Raw genomic sequence first — 13,033 nt, 5'->3', positions numbered from 1 at the left:
TTGAGTGACGAACCTTACTCATTGGCGTTGTCGTGTGGTGGCGGTGGTGGGTTAAATACACATTTATATTAATAAAAAAAACATTAATTATGGTTAGATTGTAGTTCTTTGAAGGCGTGTTGTGTATATTGTATTTATTTATTTGTGCTGGTGCTTCACTGCCAACGCAGCAGCATAACAAAAATATATTTGTTGAATTTCCATGCTAAAAAAGATTTGTAATTGGTGCGATTGTTCTTAAAAGACACGTGCATTCACGCGGTGGGCGCAAAGTCACTCTACACACGTGCATTTTTATTACGATCATTATTACTATCATTTAATGAGAGTTTAAAAAAAACAAGCACAGAGAGAAAAATAATCAGGATACGCAAACTTTCAAATGCAACAGCAGCAGCCCCCGGCAACGATCTGGGACGTAATAAATCAAGCAAGAAAGTGAAATAACTGCTTTTATAACTGCTTTTTGTGTTTAGTTTTTTGCCCTTCCCCTCCACCTCCCGTTAGCACGGTTGGCTACGTACGGTGCGAAAGAAGTTCAACAAGCATGCATTAACTGACGCAGGTAAAAGGGGTATGGGGACTTCGTGGCTATCACTCTATTGTCAGTCTCAACCAGCAGCTGTCATCTCTTTGAGCAACATGTCCTGCGCAATCCTTTCAAGTCAGCGCGATGCCTCAAACTCGCGCTTTCATGTCCTGCAATCCACGCGGTCCCCTTTGCCGCCTCGCAGTGTAAACTCCAAGCATCTCTGTGTCTATATCGCGGGGGGCCACATAGAGCAACATCCGTGCCACTGTTGTGATTTGCGATGACACCCTAAGTCCCAGGTCGTGGCACTGCAAACAGTCAGCTGTACACCACAACCAACATGTAGGCACCTCCTTTCAAGGCCTGCTGCTCGACCTGCACACTTATCTTCATTACAAACACTATCGCACGAGCTTATGCATCCATCACAGTCCAGTCGAGAAGGAAGCCTTTTTATTAAAAGCCTACGTACGTGTGTGTTTGTGCGCGGTTGGGGAGCCGTAGCGAGCCGAGTTCGATTCCCGCTTGCTGCCCAACAACCGTGACGATTATCTGAGCCGGTTTTGGGCCTCCTCTAGATCGACTCAGCCTCAAATGAGCACTCGGTGCGGTGTGTAAACATCGCCACTAGGGAGACAAAGACGGCCGAGCGCGGTGCTGGCAACCCACCCCCCCTCGCGTGCCGTGCCCGGTCTTCATCGGTGCTCGCTAACAACACTTGCCCCAACAGTCTGCTAAGGCTACACCGGGGGATCTTTGTCTTTGTGCGCCGGTGCATGCGTGTGGAAGGTGGTGGACGAGGGGGGGGGCTCAGAAAGATCTGGGGAGAAAAAATCCCACAGGCAGGGTCTGCTTGGCTCCACCATGGATCAGCTGCAATGACACCCCTCTCAAGGACACTTCTGCCATTTGGATACACTGCAGAAAACAGAAAACAATTGTCTTATTTTTCTCTCTCGACACATATAAATATAGATACGTGGCTGCGTGGCTATGTATGTGTCCGGCTGTTGGCAATTTCCTCTTCACCACCATTTATTCTTGTACATTTCACACGTGCACAAGTGGACACCTGTGTGTGTGTGTGTGTGGCGGTGCAGTGGTTAGCGCACTGCACTACGAGCTTGGTGACCCAAGCTCAAATCCCATTCACGACCAAGATCAGTATGTTAACTGATCCCCTAGTTATACTCAGCCCGAAAACGGGTGCATGGGGTGGTGTGTAACCATCAGCACTTGGGAGACAAAGGAAGCTGGGCGTGGTTTTGGCCACCCAACCCACCCCCTTGGCACTCCGAGGCACCGTTGTCTTTGTGTGGGGAGTTTGCTGGCATTACGATGAGCGCACGACCTTACGAACCCGGCTACCGGGGTTTTGATGCTCGCCGGTCGCTGACGTCACTGGCAAGCGCGATTGGAACCTTCTTCTGCTGCTTCTCCGAAGGCACCCCGCGGGCATCAATAGGTGCTCGCTGACACCACTTTGCCCCGACGGTCTACAATAGACAAGACTGGAGGGTCGTTGTCTTTTGCGTATGCGTGTGTGTGCGTGTGTGTGCGTGTGTGGTGACGTCACCGCCACTTAGTGGCGAATGGCGGTTGTTGCTGTGTGTGCGTGTGTGTGCGCGTGTGTGTGTGAGTGTGTGTGTGCGTGTGTGTGCGTGTGTGCGTGCGTGTGTGTGTGTGCGTGTTTGTGTGTGTGTGCGTGTGTGTGCGTGTGTGCGTGCGTGTGTGTGCGTGTGTGCGTGCGTGTGTGTGTGCGTGTGTGCATGTGTGTGTGCGTGTGTGTGTGCATGTGTGTGCATGTGTGTGTGTGTGCGTGCGTGTGTGTGTGCGTGTGTGTGCGTGCGTGTGTGTGTGCGTGTGTGTGTGCGTGCGTGTGTGTGTGCGCTCCGAACCCAGCGACCCGAGTTCGATTCCCGCTCACGGCCAACACCAGCGACGATTGTCTGTAATCGTTCCTCGACCTCCCCTAGGTCGACTCAGCCTCTAATGAGTACCTGGTGCGGTGTAGTAAACATCGCCACTGGGTAGACAAAGGCGACCGGGCGTGGTGCTGGCCACCCACCCCCTCGTGTACCGTACCGGCCTTCAGAGGTGCTCGCTAACATCACCCGTCCCAACAGTCTGTTAAGACGACACGGAACTATTGTCTCTGTGTGTACGTCCGTGCAGTAACAACCTATGCCTGCTCGGCCCCCCCCCCCGCTGCACACACAAAGTCCCCTGCTGCAACGCTTAGCCATGTTTTCCTATGCGCCCTGGAATTACGCCACCCATTTGTCAGCTTTAATTACAGCGGAGCTGTAACTTTCGCACCCAAAAATGATGCGCCAATTAGCTCGTGGACCGTGCAAAGGCAGTTAAATGTCCAACAAAGAGAAATGAATTCGGCGGGCCTCTATCAGCCTGTCTTACCTCGGCCGCCTCTGAGATTTTAATTGTCTGAACCGTTGGGTTACGTGCTGATAGCACCACTTAATTAACTTTCACCTTGCGTGAGAGAATTTAGCGGTGTCACACGCTACACAACACCGCAATGAAGCAAACCTTTTTTTTTATTAATTGCCTCGCCCAGGGGTGACTTGTGGCAAGCAGATGGTTTTCGGGGCATCACCTCCAAGCGCAGCTCCTCTGCATGCACACGAGAAAGAATCACCATCTGTCCCTTGAAGAGTTCACATAATCCACACGCGAAGATTACCTACTAAGGAGGTGCAGCTGGCCCGGTTGAAAATACCCCGAGGGATAATTCACGGACCATCCAGTGCTAATGGAGACAATAAATGCGGCGATGTGAGTGTCCCGGGTTTGTGGATCAGTCAAAAGACGGAGCCGGTGTGCGAGATGCCTTTACCTGCAGGAACAACAACAACAACAGCTGCTTGTTTGGATGCAGCACAGCAAGTAGGTTACTGACAAGCGGGCAGATTGTTCTTTATCTGCGTTAGGTTTTTTTTCCTGCTCTGGGTTGTTATTTACCAGAGCAGTCTTATTCGCTGAGTTAGCACGGTTGGCTACGTACGGTGCAAAAGAAGTGCTGCATACATACGTACATACATACATGAGCTAGCGACATCGCCTAAGATATGGGGAAAGATGCTGACATGGTTAAAGGCACATCCCTGCAATGGCTTTCTCAGGGCACCGCTGGTGGACGGGCCACCACTAGACGGCGCTAGAGAGAGCCCCCTGCCCCCTATAGAGAATTCCCGTTGGTCAGACGTGTTGGCAGAGGTGGAAGTAGCCACACACCACCAACGCATGAACTGCAGGACTAGCCGTGGTGAACCCATGTTACACTGATGGGTGGACAGATTGCAAGTCCGCTACGTTAACGGTTACACCGTGGGGAGGATGCTGATAACAATTGAATATTTAATAGTCAGCTTACCCACATTCTAAAGCTATTTCATTCGTGCTGCACTGCTTTGGACAGCCACTGGCTGAGTCAATGACGATACAGATGACAATACAGATGGCTATACAGAATATCAATGACTCAACCGCTGGCTGAGCCATTGATACTGTGCGTGGTCATTGGTCAGTGTCAATGACGCGGTCAATAATGGGGCTAGAGGTAACCATGTAGAGGATGGTAGGTCAAAAAGTCAAAGTGTCAAATCACATCTTGATGAATCAGCTAAAATACATCCCCTTGATTATTTGTCTAGTTTTAATGGAGACGTACATTGACGTATGGATGATACCGACCGTGTGAAGTATCGGCCAGAAACATGAACATTGACAAAGGGAACGTAACAAAAGCCGGGAGGGTGCCTGTTTGCAAATACACTGATAGACATGAACGTGAACGTATGGAAATAAGAACGTGTGCAAGGAAGATGCATCGATCATGAGGATTGTTAAGAAAAGTAAGTGGGCTTGGGCAGTACGCGTTGCGAGTAGGGATGATGGCCCGTGATAAAACTAATGACGGAGTATCAGCCAAAGGAGAGAACATCCCAAAAGTACATCCGCTGAAGAGATGGAGCGATGAAATCGGCACTCGGGGCAGGAGTTTGATGGATTGTTGCATCGTGCGACTATGAAAGATTCTGATGGCTTTGGGAGGAATTTTATACAGCAGTGATCATGATGTAGGCATTGCCACGTTCTTTTTTCCCATCTCCACATTCAAACCGATCATGGGTCTTGGTCATCTCCGCTGGTAGCCCTGAGCCAGAAGTGGAAATTCCACATTTCTGTGAGAAGTGTCAATCTCTCCATAGAACAATCACCGCTGACCTCCCACTAAGCCATGCTCATGTTCATATAAATTGAAAAGCTGTAAACGTCTGACGTTAAAACACAGAAAATATTGTGTATATACTGGGATGTTGGAATGCTGAAATGTAGACATATTTCACGTATTTCATTATGAACTCCTGTTATATAGCCTTAAACACCAAATCCAGCTTCCAGTGCCGGTGGGTATTTTGCATAGCCTTTCCATAATCTGAGATGTGCTATCTGATGTAACGTTTAACCCAATCTTAACATTAACATTTTCAATTTAGTGTCAGGTCATAAGTCAGACCCTGTGCAAATCCACACCTATATATCACGGGAAATAAATAAATAAATGCTCCAAGTTTTATTTGCATTTTTTTTGTCATCAAACCAGATGGCTTTAACCAAATCACAGAGGGTTTGGGGGTAAAGAAAATATACATCAAATAAACGAATATTGCCATGCATACACATTTAAAAAAAATGGAATGCCCTGCTCGTGAACACGCATCTCTCCGCAGTGAGATGCCGCAACGGCGTTCATTCTGCCCCATGTAAAGCGCGACGAGCTTCCATATGCAGGAACGATGCGCGGCGAGAAAGGTTATGGCTGAAGGTCAAGCACATACCATTAGGCAATGCGAAGTAGTGTGAAAAATAAACCACCATCATCATTCATAATGCGACCGCATTGCCTGCCAAGTGTTGTAAAGGAAGTCATGTATACAGTGTATAACTAATGTGCATTCACCTTGATGAATTTACCACAAGCCGCTGCGCGCTCGGCATATGGATATGGAATCAAGCCTCGCCGCATGGCTAAGATTCCTTCCCTTCTCCGCAACCCCCGTGCGCGCGATGCTGGCGGAGCCGCGTGGAATGATGGAGCGTCCGACCGCCTTATGCGTCCACTTGTACCCCTCATTCCTTCCGTCTGTCTGTCTGTCTCTCTCTCTGTCTGTCGGCGCCTCGTGTGTGTGTGTGTGTCTCGGTGTGTGTAGCGGTGAGCGTGGTGCTGGCCACCCACCCCCTCGTTCGTGTACCGTTCCGGCCTTCATAGGTGCTCGCTAACAGCACTTGCCCCTACAGTCTGTTAAGGCTATACGGGGGATCTTTATCTTTGTAGCGGTGAGCGCGCTGCGCTTACGAACCCTGCGACTCGAATTTAATTACCACTAACGGCCACCAGCACCAGTGACGATCATCTCAACCGGTCCTGGGCCTCTCCTAGGTCGACTCAGCCTCAAATGAATACCAGTGGTGTAAACATCACCATGGGGAGACAAAAAGGCGACCGGGCGTGGTGTCGGCCACCCCACCCCCTCGTGTGCCGTGCCGGCCTTCATAAGGGTGCTCCCAACAGTCAGTGAAGGCTATACTGGGGGGGGGGGGGGATCTTTGTCACATAATCCAATTTGCGACACAATGAGGTTGCACAACGGTTGCACCCCAGGAGGCGTTCAGCCCGACTCTCCGAGCGCTCCCTGTCACCCCCCCCCACACACACGCAAACTGTCCACCCACTTTTCAGACCAAGTTGTGAATTGGCTACAGCCTCGTGAGTAAAACGTGAAAATGCCAGTGTGGGTAATGACCCACTGAACGTGGCGTCATATTGAATGGCAAGCGAATTAATGGCAACGCAACATTCGCATTTGCTCGGGAGCGGTTTGGTTATCGTATTCGTTGCCGGGTGGAAGGCAGCTCACGCGGTGTGGGAGACGCTCGCGAGCGCTGTAAAGTGGGATATCAACGATGATGATAACGAGCCGCCGATCTCACATTCGTGGGACCATCTTCCAAAGCGAACCGCTGCGCATTTATCCCGTAGGTATATTTAACCATGCTGGGTGGGTGCTGTGATGGATCGTGAGTTTTGCTCACGGGTAACGCTAACACCATCAGTCGTCTCCCTGGCCGTGCTAGCTGCGCGACAGCTCCCCGAGCAGCGAGCGCAGTGCAGTGCCATTATAAATGTGATTCCGCTATTTGGGGAATTTGCACGGAGTGTGGGAGACAGGCTTGAAACGTGTTTCATCACTAAGGCGGAGAGTAGAACACAACAATGGCTTAGCGAGTCCCATTACTTTTCAGAGCCGGGCTGAGAATTAATGCCATTTGTACGTTGTGCGAGCAAAGCATGGCCAGGCGGTATCTCCCTCTCGATGATTACCACGCGTAATCCTGCGTCCTTGAGTTTCTCCTCACTGTGAAACCCCACAGCCAGCCTCTTGCCCCCCCACTCATCCATGCTGCAATCGTCGGGGTATACAGAGCCACGCACGTGAGATTGCCCTCCCGCTTGCACCAAGGTGTATAGACATCAGAAGTAAACAAGCAAAGGGGGGGGTGTTGGCACGTGTTTGATGGGGGAGTGGAAGGGGGGGGGGGCTGGATGTATTGGTGGGGGGCGAAAGGGTGAGGGGTGGGTTGGAGGATGGGGGAGGGGCTACTGGTGGGCGCAGAAACCCCCCTTTGCTGCACACGGCCAAGCTCTTCATCACTGTCAGGCCGGCCTGCCGGGCGCTTGGAAACTGATGTCCTGTCAAATTCCGCATCCCCTAACTCAATCGGGCCAAGTAAGAGAGAGAGAGAGGGAGACAAAGATAGACGGAGAGACAGAAGGAAGGGATGGCAGAGAATAGGGGGAAAGAATGCACGCAGGATGAGAGCATGCGCACTCAGAGATGGAAGAAGATTGGGGCATTTCAGAAGATGCGGAAAGACAGAGAGAAATAATGTGGAAACGTAGAAGAAGATGAGAAAGGGGGGGGGGGAGGGAAGGGCGGGGGGAGGGGGATAAAGAGAGAGGGGTTAACTGAGGGAATGACTTGACAAAAGGCAGACACGGCCAGAAAGAAGATGGAATGTGTGGGAGAGGCAGGAAACATGGGAGACGGGGGAGAGGAGACATCCCTGTCGAGAACTGAGAGATGGCGCAATGCCGAGAAGGGTTTGAGGGCTACGGACACGGGGGAGGAGGAGGAGTTGTGGTGGAGGGGGGGGGCACCGAGGTCGCTCCTCCGTGTACGCTCGCAAGCACAGTCCCTGTGGCCGTCTTTGCTCCCATTTTCATTCCTGTCCACGCCACGTAATTAACCCTCGCCACTTCAAACATCCCGAAGCCGCGTTGTTCGCGTGCAGCACCAGCGCGCGACGGCTGGCAGGAGGCGATGGAGGAGACGTGGCAAATCTCATTACGCCTCGCGGTCCAGACACCCAGTGCCACTGCCACTGAGCGTCCTCATTTCTGCTCCTATCGTGGCTGTCGGTCCCGATTTATGGCGAAAAAACTTTGCGTGCGCAAATATACGAAATTTTTCTCGCATTGTTGTATTTGAAGTGGATTCGCTCGGGCTGCGGGGAAAACGGAGCCAAGTTGCGTTTGGTGTAAGGAGGCGAGGGCTTTTTTTTCTCATCTTCCACGTGGAAGGCTCGAAACGCGAAAGGGGTTAATGAGACGTAGGGCGAGCGGGGCGAAGATTGAGAGTCGTGGGGAGTCCGAGGTAAACATCCGTCAGCGAGCGTGGCGCTTTTCGCCTGTCTTCCCGTGTCTTCTGCTCGCTCCTTCAGGGCCCTGCCTCGTGCATCTCCATCCGGGCTGCGTTACGCTCTCCGCATTCGTCTCTTTCTCATTTTCACCCCTCCTGTAACCTTCCCCCTCTCCCTCCACGCACCTACAGCGCACCCGCTTGCTTTGCCCCCCCCCCCCACTATCCCCATCGCCACCGCCAAACAACCTCCTCTCGCTACCTGCCCACCACCCCGCTGTGGCCATTCCTCCGGCTACCTCCACCCCCACCCCCCCCCGAACTTATTCGGCCACAAAGAAGGAACACGCGGTGCCACAAACAGGCACGCAGACCAGCCCCCCGCCCCCCGTCCCCCTCCCCGCAACCCGCCACTCCCGTGTAACGATGACCGGGAAAAGCGAGGAAGATGTTCGCAAATATAGACGAGAGCGGAGAGGGTGAAAAGATGCCCGCGGTCAGGACAAATTGGCCTCGGCGAGTACTCGATTTTTCGCACGCGCGTAGCGCCAGGCCGGTCTTGTGGCGCGCTTCGTGACCGCACGCACGCCTCTAGGAGGCGACGAGAAGGCTCGCCGTGGCTTCCGTGAAAGCACCGGCGATCCGCTGCGGCGATTGCAACTTCCCTGACGCCAGGTGCGCGAGCCGCGTCCAATTGCTGTTGCGAGCGACTTCACGCTGTGTGCGACTGCATTCAAGCCGTGCTATCAACTCAAGTTCCTACAGTTTACTTTGCGCGCCGTCACCCGCCTCCCCCCACACACTTCGCTCACCACGCACCGCCCCTAATTCCCATTCCCACCACCCTCCGTTAACATTTGTATCCGGTGGCGAGGTCTTTCGTGGCAGTGTTTACACGTTTAGCGACCGATCCTCTCCAAGGCACCAGAACCGCATCACCCAGCGCGTCTCAGCCAGTGGCGTCACTTAACCCGAGGTGCACCACCTAACCAGGTGGCCACCTACCAACACGTCCACTTTCGCTTGCGCACACAGGCGGCTTGAACTTGGGGGGCGTCAAGATCCTCAAGTGCTCTGGCCAGAAGTGCAAGCTGAATTAGTTCACGTTGGAGTGTCAGCCTCGGGCAATATATATATATCTGAACTAATAATAATAATAATTCTTCACACAAAAAACCGATTTACTCTGTGGAATGTAGTTTTCACTCTTTATTCTTTGGATTTAAAAAAAAGTATCTCCCGCTTTAATTGCATAGCAGTTCTTCTTGGCAAAGCAAGCAAGCAAGCAAGAGAGTGATGTTGTCTTTCGCTCGATTATAAATAATACATACCAACTCATTAACCCGCCGTGTACGGACTTCATTCCCCCGTTGTAGCTGTGCTCGTATCCTCAACGTTTCCCTCCCTCTCCTCCTGTGCTCGAGCCTCATGCCACCTCCATTGGCAACGCGTTTTTTATTTGACCTCTGATGACGATAACAGTCGCACAATTCGTGACTCATTTGGTCATTTGTCGGGCACTCTGGGCCAGGTGCGATCGATTACATTCACTCGAAAGGTCCATTACCACGCGGTCTCAAATTACGACAATTGCGCACCTGGAATGGGCAAATGCGAACTAATTTGGAAACAAAATAAAAAATAATCCCTCACACCGGTAGCCCTTTGCCGAGATATGGATTTTTGTGTTCGCCACAGGGCTCTGTTCCCCCTGCTCAAGTACTTGCCCCAATGATTGCCAGGATTCAAACTCATTAGAGAGCCAAATACAGCCTCCGCCGTGAGACCAAACACCGCTCTTATGGATCTACCATGCGGGAGGGAGTGTGAACTCGGGAAAACGGCTGCAACGATGTATGTTTACATGCAGGTTTTGACAAACGTCAAAATTAGCATAGACTCCAGCCTGTATCAATCCACCAACGATTGAACGTCTTCCCACTGTTGTCAGACATGAGCGTTCTTTTAGTCCACACTTCACCACGCTGGTCAGTACGAGTTGGTGAACGGAGAGGACTGGTAAGACCCCGGTACTGATGTCACTTGCAGCTAACTTGACGGGTCGCCGGGTTCACAGCGCAGCGCACTAACCACTGCACCACGACGCAACACGCCACTCCTTCCAATGTTGGGACGTCACAATATACCGGGTGGTCCAGACGTCTTGTGAACCATATTTAGTTATTTAAAACGTGATACTTTTGTATACCAATGGGGGTGTGAAAACCAAAATGAATAAGCAAAGGAAACAGAATCTTAGGGGTCAATTATTTGGGGTATGGGGGGGGCGGGGGTCGCAGCACATCTGGACCACCATGTACATGACATGGTATGAGTAACTAAAAAAAAGGTAGTTTCGGTCTTCCCTCTGGTTCCCGGCTTTGTTTGTGAGTCTCTGGGAGGATGGGGACAACCCAAAATCGGCGTTGAAGCGATTCTCACTCTGGACAACGTGAGGAGTCTCTCCACGTGACGAAAGACAAATTAAGGTAAGAAGGCGAAACGTCGAGGGGAAGATGAACGCGGTGGTGGGGCTGGGTAAATGTATGTGCGTTGAACTTCTTTCGCACCGTATGTAGCCCATAGGGGTACAAGGATAGGGAAGGGGGCAAGGTGCTTGACAGATGAGACGTTATTTTATTTCTATTATTATTTCTATTATTTTTATTCTTTATTTTTATTTTTACCTACGTGACTTTACCGAAAAAACCTAAGAAGATGAGGCATCTATGCTTCATTCAATGCCTGTTGGGGAAGTTGGGGGGCGGGTGCAATCTATTTATGAGGGGCGCTACGGTGGTGAGATGTTAACTACCTCGCCTGATATACAGGAGGGACGTCGGTTCGATCCCGACCACTGACACCTGCTGTGTGTTTGGAGTTTGCGTGTCTCTCTCTCTCTCTTTCTTGCCACGTGGTCGCGTGGATTTTTCTCCGGGTCCTCCGGTTTTTTTTCTCCCTCCACATTGGGAATCGACATTTCGCGTTTAGAGTATTTGGCTGCTGCTAGGCATGTCCACGTGATAAGCCGCCACTTCGTGGAGCTATCATTTGTGGCAGCCAGGTCACTTCCGCAACAGAGAACTGAATACTCTTAGTTCTTTCGGTGAAGTCACGTAGGTAAAATATGAAATTAAAATTTATAAAAAGAATGATGATTTTTTAAAAAAAAAATTATGAATTTTTATTTCATTGTTTTACCTACGTGACTTTACCGAAAGAACTAAGAGTATGAATCCTTGCAGTCACGAAAGCTTCAAATCTGGAAGAGAACTGAATAGCTCAGTGGACCTCGTAAAATAGTTGTACGTCGGGTGTCCAACATGGCTTGGTACTCTTCCAAATGCCCTCTCGATCTCGTGTTTATATAGATAGATTTAAACACTGGCCCTCTTGTCACCAATGATAGCCATGGCCTGGAATCTAAATTATGGTCGCCAGACTCATCAATGCACAGCCGCTCCCCTCGTCCGTGCATATAGTACATAACTGTCGGACAGGGTTCAATCATCCGTGTTGCCTTTCCCATCGCAAAGTAGCACCTATGTGCGCCCTCTGGGTTTGACAGGTCTCATATACGCCCATAATAATGGCCTTTAAGAGGCGTATCTGCAGACAGTCACTTTGTGCTACACACGAGTGTGGATGCGAAATATCATTCATCGATTTTAAAGCAGCTCAGAGGCTGTTGTTATTAATTATTATTATTGTTTCACTTGTTTACCCAGGAAAGCCACGCTGAGTCTCAAGACCCTTTCTCGGGATGGACCTGTCGGGTGTTTCACAAGCGAAGGGTGATTTTGCTGCTGCTGCTGCTACTGCTGCGTGTAATCCAATTTAGGATGTTTGGTCTAATGGCAGTTACGGTGATATTGTACGGTCGTTTTTTTTCAGCTTTAGGAGGAAACTCATGCAGAACAGGGGGAGAACATATAAACTTCACACAGAAAGGTGGCCCGAGTCTGGAATGGGGCAAGCATCTCTATTTGATGATGTTCACCCTGCTCCGTGCTCGTTAACCGCACCACCCTGGACACTTTACAGGATTGAAATCACGGTTTCTGTGTGTTTTAAGTGCGCGCGTGTGTGTGTGTGTCATTGTCTTTGTGTGCCTGTGTCTCTCTGCGTGTGCCAACTGGCACAGTTGGCACTTCGAACTCAGGACTTTCTTGCTCTGCGCCAAGAGTGTTTCCATTGCGCCACCCTGCCACCCAAGCAGTGTCTGACACTGGGAGTTGCATTTTTCATGGCACACCCGGATTAGGACAAATGGATCGGAGGAGCACCCAGGTTTACAGTGTGGCAAATTAAAGGTGCATGTTTAAAAACCACAGCGGTCACATTCATAGCGGCAAACGTCCACGGAGTGCTGAAAATGAAAACTCACTCTTTAATAACATAAACAGACAACATAATTTAAAACAATCGCGATATAAAAGTGCAAGCAATAAAGTTATGAAGTGCAGCGTCTAAAGACTGAAACAGAATTAAACATATAGCCACACTTTACAAAATACCTCTCTGATAAATTACGCCCAACAAAATTGTTCGGCGGTTCATATCTGATCAGTCGTTTGAATCAATCAAAACCTTTCTCCGTATATACTTACCCGCTTGACTGTGCATCAAGTACCTCTTCCACACCAATACGGAAGGCGCAACACGGTATAATTTATTTTCAATTACAAAATGAGAAAATAACACGCTGCCCACGCAATGCTACATTAACCCCTTGCCACGTCATCGTTTCCGAAATGCAGAGGATTCTTCGTTACAT

The sequence above is a fragment of the Lampetra planeri genome, chromosome 26 (assembly GCF_965212315.1).
Source record: "Lampetra planeri chromosome 26, kcLamPlan1.2.h2, whole genome shotgun sequence".
NCBI classification, from domain to species: Eukaryota; Metazoa; Chordata; class Hyperoartia; order Petromyzontiformes; family Petromyzontidae; genus Lampetra; species Lampetra planeri.
Note: the sequence above shows the minus strand (reverse complement) of the source record.